General features: G+C 31.4%; 1 protein-coding gene across 3 annotated transcripts in view; it reads right to left on the bottom strand.

Annotated features, from left to right (window-relative positions):
* Positions 1–7,500, bottom strand: part of LOC137631224 (uncharacterized) — a 1,049,210-nt gene that overhangs the window by 121,359 nt on the left and 920,351 nt on the right. The gene's annotated exons all lie outside the window — the stretch shown is intronic.

Here is a 7,500-nt window from a genome sequence, read left to right as displayed (position 1 = left end):
TTCAAAGCAGGTGCTGGTTCGAAGTATCTATGTAAACGCTAGTTACCTGTGCGCAGTAATGACTATGCTAATAGTGATTCTAGTTACCTGTGCGCAGTAATGACTTTGCTAATAGTGATTCTTGTTACCTGTGCGCAGTAATGACTATGCTAATAGTGATTCTAGTTACCTGTGCGCAGTAGTGACTTTGCTAATAGTGATTCTTGTTACCTGTGCGCAGTAATGACTTTGCTGATAGTGATTCTTGTTACCTGTGCGCAGTAATGACTTTGCTGATAGTGATTCTAGTTACCTGTGCGCAGTAATGACTTTGCTGATAGGGATTCTAGTTACCTCTGCGCAGTAATGACTTTGCTAATAGTGATTTTAGTGACCTGTGCGCAGTAATGACATTGCTATTAGTGATTCTAGTTACCTCTGGGCGGTAAGGACTTTGCTAAGAGTGATTCTATTTACCTCTGTACAGTAATGACTTTGCTAATAGGGATTCTAGTTACCTCTGCGCAGTAATGACTTTGTTAACAGTGATTTTAGTTACCTCTGCGCAGTAATGACTTTCCTAATAGTGATTCAAGTGATGTCTGCGCAGTAATGACTTTTCTATTAGTGATTCTAGTGACGTCTGCACAGTAATGATTCTGTAATAGTGATGCTAGTTACCTCTGCACAGTAATGATATTGCTGATAGCAATTTTAGTTACCTCTGCGCAGTAATGATATTGCTAATAGTGATTCTAGTTACCTCTGTGCAGTAATGACTTTGCTTATAGTAATTCTAGTTTCCTCTACGCAGTAATGACTCTGCTCTAATAGTGATGCTAGTTACCTCTGCACACTAATGACTCTGCTCTAATAGTGATGCTAGTTACCTCTGCACAGTAATGATATTGCTGATAGCGATTTTAGTTAGCTCTGCGCAGTAATGATATTGCTAATAGTGATTCTAGTTACCTCTGCGTAGTAATGGCTCAATACTACGCAGTACTCTAGAAGTTTTATTCCAGCTGTGACCAAGTTGTGGAATGATCTTCCTAATCGGGTGGTTGAATCAGTAGAACTTCAAAAGTTCAAAGTTGGAGCAAATGCTTTTTTGTTGACCAGGCGGACATGAGTCTTTTTATAGTTTATATATGACATATTTGTTTTTGACGTTGTTAATAGTTTATATATGACATGTCTGTTTTGACGTTGTTGCCTTTTTTAGAATGATTTATTGTTAATTTGTTCTCTTCATTTATTTGTTTCCTTATTTCCTTTCCTCACTGGGCTATTTTTACCTATTGGGGCCCCTGGGCTTATAGCATCTTGCTTTTCCAACTAGGGTTGTAGCTTGAATAGTAATAATAATAATAATAATAATAATAATAATAATAGTGATTCCTGAATATATGCCGGGTTCAATAGAAATTTATTGACCTTTTACATATGAGTCTTTCAGTCGAGAAACATGCCAAGTGCCATTTTAAAAAGTGTCAGAAATCGCGATTAAAATTTGCCAATTTTCAATCGCGAATTACTCGGTAAATATAATAGCTAGGAGTTTCATATTTGTTATAAATAGTAGCAAATTTTATATTTATAACAAATATGAAACTCCTAGCTATTATATTTACCGAGTAATTCGCGATTGAAAATTGGCAATTTTCAATCGCGATTTCTGACACTTTTTAAAAATGGCACTTGGCATGTTTCTCGACTGAAAGACTCATATATGAAATCTCTCTGTCTTGTGAATCTGCATCAGTGCTATTGAGACAATGTAAATGACATTGGCATGCACGACGCCAGAAGAATTCCATTCGATCAAGCATGAACCCTTTGTTAATTTCCGCAGTCAGCCCTGTGCGGAGCACTGTAGGCAACCCTTAGTGATTCTTTCATCTGTCTCGTCTGTCTATTTCCACCTATAAGCTGTGTAAATTCTTCACATTCTACTTTTGGTTTAATATTCTTAAGAATAATTGATTGATTTAGAGTTCTTTGACGTCCTGTCATTTTTTTTTTTTTTTTTTTTTTTTTTTTTTTTTTTTTTTTTTTTTTTTTTTTTTTAGACCAAAGTCCTCCTTGGAACCCTGTGAGAGTCTGGGGTCTAAGTTTGCTTTTATCGTTAAAATATTAATCACGATACTGATGATTATGTTAATCATTCGAATGATTCTTATCACTCATGCAATGTTCCAGTATCTGGAATACGTGGTGACCATGACCATTCTTCCTGGAACCTAACATCTAAAAGTATTATATATGGTTTTTGTCTTTTGTCCTCAGGAAATTATTGCTTTTTTTTTCTTTTTTTTTTTCTGACATCTGACAATCTTTGCCTACTCGGACTTTGACAATTTTTTTTTTTCTTCGGACTTCTGACAAATTATTTATATGAAATTTTCCTTTGTGTTATATAAGAAGTTTCCTCACTTAAACACTCCCCCTCCCCCCCCCCCCTTCCCACCAGTCACTATCACAAACGAGCGTCGTCTTCGTTTTTCATTAAATTTTTTCTTTTAGAATTTTCTTTGATTTATCTAAGGTGGAGGGGAGTATTTGCAGGCAGTAAATTAAAGTTGCATAATGTGGTTCCCCGCGATGCAGCGTTGCTAACGTTTTCTGTCATGCAGCGTTGCTAACGTTCTCTCGCATGCAGCGTCGCTAACGTTTTCTGTCATGCAGCGTTGCTAACGAGGGATATAACATGTGGTGAAGGGCGGGAGGGGGGTATAGCTGTTAACGTAATCGGTTCGACACGGTGTGTGCATGTTTCTAAAAATATGACTGTCTTGACTTTATTCTTATCTTGTCCAGCTCGATTTCTTGCTTGGATGAAACCTGTAGGATGATTAGTGTAATCGCTGGTAGGTAGGCAGCTGCGAGGAATATTCTCGATTCTGTGATCCTATTTGTTTGCTTCTACAAGAAATAGGACACATTTACTCCAGGACAAACCTTTAAGAGATATACTGGGGGAAAACTGTAATACCATGAACTTGAGAAAATTTATACAAAGTATTGGGTTATATTACGAGCTATAATTGATTTTATTAATTTATTTATTTATTTTACCCTTTTAATCCCTATTTATTTCACATCTAGATTTTATTGTATGAAAGTGTTACGATTTGTATTAAAGGTTAAAATGATACTAAATGGTGTGAGTGTACAGATATGATTGAATGATTTTCGTTATATAGCGCTGAATGGCCTTTGATGCCCCAGTGCTTGGCTTAATGCCTAAATCCCATATTCAATTCAATTCTACAAGAAATAAAATTTTACAAGGTCTCTGTAATAGAAATAGACAGTACCATTGTGACTAAAGGACAACGCTTACATTTTTTCCCTTTCGCAATAGCAGGCATAGGCTATAAGGATCGAATTAGTAACCGATTAGTTACATAGAAATTTATCGATAAAAAAAAGATATTACTTGAGAATCCCCAACTGAATATAATTTCTTGGGTGATATCATTGATCACGAATACATAAAAAAGTAAAAAAAAAAATCTAATGAATTCACACTTTTGTTAACATTATGCTAAAGCGGGCCATACATTATCCAACTATACACTTGGTTGGGTTGTATTGATTTTTTTTTTCCGTTTTTTTTTTCCGGGTTTTTTTTTTTTTTTTTTTTTTTTTTTTTTTTTTTTTTTTTTTAAATTTTCTTCCGGTTGATAATTATCAGTTATGGCATTGTGAGCAGGGCTTTTTCATCAGGAGATATTGTGTTCCTAGTTGCAATATGTTGTGGTGTTTAGTTTGGTGCTGTATTGTGTAGATTTAATCGAGTTGAAGAAATGTTGAAAGTGAGAGATTTTGTAGAATTTAGTTTTGTGTAGAAGTAGTCGAAGTCAAGAAATGCAAGTGAGAAATTTTTTGAAATTTAGTTTTGTGTAGAATGAGTCGAGTTAAAGAAATGTTGAAAATGAGAAATTTAAAAAAAAATTAATTTTCTGTAGATTTAGTCGAAGTCAAGAAATGAAAGTGAGAAATTTTTTAAAATTTAGTTTTGTGTAGAATTAGTCGAGTTAAAGAAATGTTGAAAATGAGAAATTTGAAAAAAAATTAATTTTGTGTAGAAGTAGTCGAAGTAAAGAAATGCAAGTGAGAAATTTTTAAAAATTTAGTTTTGTGTAGAAGTAGTCGAAGTAAAGAAATGCAAGTGAGAAATTTTTTAAAATTTAGTTTTGTGTAGAAGTAGTCGAAGTAAAGAAATGAAAATGAGATGTTTTTGATTTAATTTTGTGTTGAATGAATCGATGTGAAAAAAAGTTGAAAGAAATTTTGAATGACTAAAGAAATACTTACAAGCACCCTTACCTTGAGTGAATTTTTTCTTGTAATTACTTTTGTATTCTGTAGTTTCTTCGGGAGAAAGGTAGTAGTTTTGTTTAGAATTAATCGAATTAAATAAATGCTGAAAATGGGTGATTTTGAATGAATTAAAAAAAGACTTAAAGCAATCTTATCTTGAGAATTTTCTATTTTAGTGATGTGTGATTTTTTTTCTCTTATAGTTTATTGAGGAGAAAGTAATTAGTAGACAAAATGTAACTGTTTATACCATACCAAATTTCACTAGCCTCTTAACTTGAGAATTTTCTATTTTAGTGATGTGTGATTTTTTTTTTCTTATAGTTTATTGAGGAGAAAGTAATTAGTACACAAAATGTAACTGTCCATACCATACCAAATTTCACTAGCCTCTTATCTTGAGAATTTTCTATTTTAGTGGTGTGATTTTTTTTTATATATATAGTTTATTGAGGAGAAAGTAATTAGTACACAAAATGTAACTGTCCATACCATACCAAATTTCACTAGCCTCTTAACTTGAGAATTTTCTATTTTAGTGGTGTGATTTTTTTTTTTTTTTATAGTTTATTGAGGAGAAAGTAATTAGTACACAAAATGTAACTGTCTATACCATACCAAATTTCACTAGCCTCTTAACTTGAGAATTTTCTATTTTAGTGGTGTGATTTTTTTTTTCATTTTTTTTATAGTTTATTGAGGAGAAAGTAATTAGTACACAAAATGTAACTGTCCATACCATACCAAATTTCACTAGCCTCTTAACTTGAGAATTTTCTATTTTAGTGGTGTGATTTTTTTTTTTTTATATAGTTTATTGAGGAGAAAGTAATTAGTACACAAAATGTAACTGTCTATACCATACCAAATTTCACTAGCCTCTTAACTTGAGAATTTTCTATTTTAGTGGTGTGATTTTTTTTTATATATAGTTTACTAAGGAGAAATTAATTATTACACATTATTACACACAATGTAACTGTCCATACCATACCAAATTTCACTAGCCTCTTAACTTGAGAATTTTCTATTTTAGTGGTGTGATTTTTTTTTCCTTTTTTTTTATAGTTTATTGAGGAGAAAGTAATTAGTACACAAAATGTAACTGTTTATACCATACCAAATTTCACTAGCCTCTTATCTTGAGAATTTTCTATTTTAGTGATGTGTGATTTTTTTTTCCTTTTTTTTATAGTTTATTGAGGAGAAAGTAATTAGTACACAAAATGTAACTGTTTATACCATACCAAATTTCACTAGCCTCTTATCTTGAGAATTTTCTATTTTAGTGATGTGTGATTTTTTTTTCTTTTTTTTTTTTAATAGTTTATTGAGGAGAAATTAATTATTACACATTATTACACACAATGTAACTGTCCATACTATCCCTTATTTCACTAGCCAAGATCGCAAAATAAATCCATTGATCTTGTTGATTCCTGATCACACTCTACTCTTATCATATTCTGTCCGTATTCTGTCCGTACGTCCTCTCCATCAGATGCGTAAAATCTGTCCGTTTGTCGAATCTTAATTAAGGACTTTTGTTTTGTTGCTGTGTTCGTTGCTTGTATATTAATTAACTACGCTTCTTGTGTTGACACAAGAATTCCTTCGTTGACTTTGTTGTTTTTTCCTGCAGCCTACATCGTCCATTATTTTCAAAGGTTAGACATGTATTATTATTATTATTATTATTATTATTATTATCAATATTGATATTAATATTATTAATGTTAATATTATTCATATTAATATTATTATTATTATTATTATTATTATCAATATTAATATTAATATTATTAATGTTAATATTATTAATATTGATATTATTATTATTATCATCATTATTATTATTATTATTATTATTATTATCAATATTGATATTAATATTATTAATGTTAATATTATTAATATTAATATTATTATTATTATTATTATTATCATCAATAATAATATTAATATTATTAATGTTAATATTATTAATATTAATATTATTATTATTATCATCATCATCATTATTATTATTATTATTATTATTATTATTATTATTATTATTAGCTAAGCTACAACCATAGTTGTAAAACAGGAAGTTATAAGTCCAAGGGCTCCAACAGGAAAAAATAGCCCAGTGAGGAAAGGAAATAAACGAACTGCAAGAGAAGTAATGAACGATACAAACAAAATTAAGAACAGGAAAAACATTAAAATAGATCTTTCTTATATAAACTGTAAAAACTTCAAAATAATAAGAGGAAGAAAAATAAGATAAAATAGTATGTCTGAGTGTATATTTTATGTCCATGAAAACATTAAACCAGAGATATTTGAAGTATATGTAAGACTGAAATCCAGAGGAAATAAAATGTGATAGGAAAAGCCTTTCTATTGGGGGTGTTTGAGTCGGGCGGGGGGGGGGGGCGGTATAATCAGAGGCACTGTATTTGAATTGAATGGTGTCTTCAAATACTCATATTAATATTATGTCTCAATAACACATTAGACTTGTCTTGGGTGACATCGAGTCATAGTAAGGGAAATGCCTACAAAATTAAGCGACGGTGGCTGGAAGATTGAACGCTAGTGTACGCGACCCCGTCAATATTGATGCTGGATCTTTAGACTGGTATGTACGCACGCGCACCCAACTCTCACCAGGGTATGTCTACTCCCTCTTCCTCCAACCCGAGGGACAGGAAGACCTAAGTCGAACCGTAAATACATATATATATATATATATATATATATTTCCACATTTCTCAGAGTAAATTTTCGGAAGCTGGTTAAAATATCTCCTCCGTATGATAAAGAGCGAGTTTCAGGAGAGATATATATATATATAAATATATATATATATATATATATATATAGAGAGAGAGAGAGAGAGAGAGAGAGAGAGAGAGAGTAGGTGTAAACTCTACAGGAAACAGGAAAGTATAAGACAAGGTACCAAGAGCTTCCGTGTATTACGTACACATCTTGTACCCTGAAGAAGTGTACGTAATACTCGAAAGCGCTGGTACCTGGTCTTTTCCTTTCCTGTTTCCTGTGGATTTTTACACTTAAATATCTATCACGTGCAGTTTTGTGACTGATAAGTAAAATATACTGTATCTATATATATATATATATATATATACATACATATATATACACATATATATATACTATATATATATATATATATATGTA

The sequence above is a fragment of the Palaemon carinicauda genome, chromosome 39 (assembly GCF_036898095.1).
Source record: "Palaemon carinicauda isolate YSFRI2023 chromosome 39, ASM3689809v2, whole genome shotgun sequence".
NCBI classification, from domain to species: Eukaryota; Metazoa; Arthropoda; class Malacostraca; order Decapoda; family Palaemonidae; genus Palaemon; species Palaemon carinicauda.
This window is presented reverse-complemented; position numbering and strand designations above follow the sequence as displayed.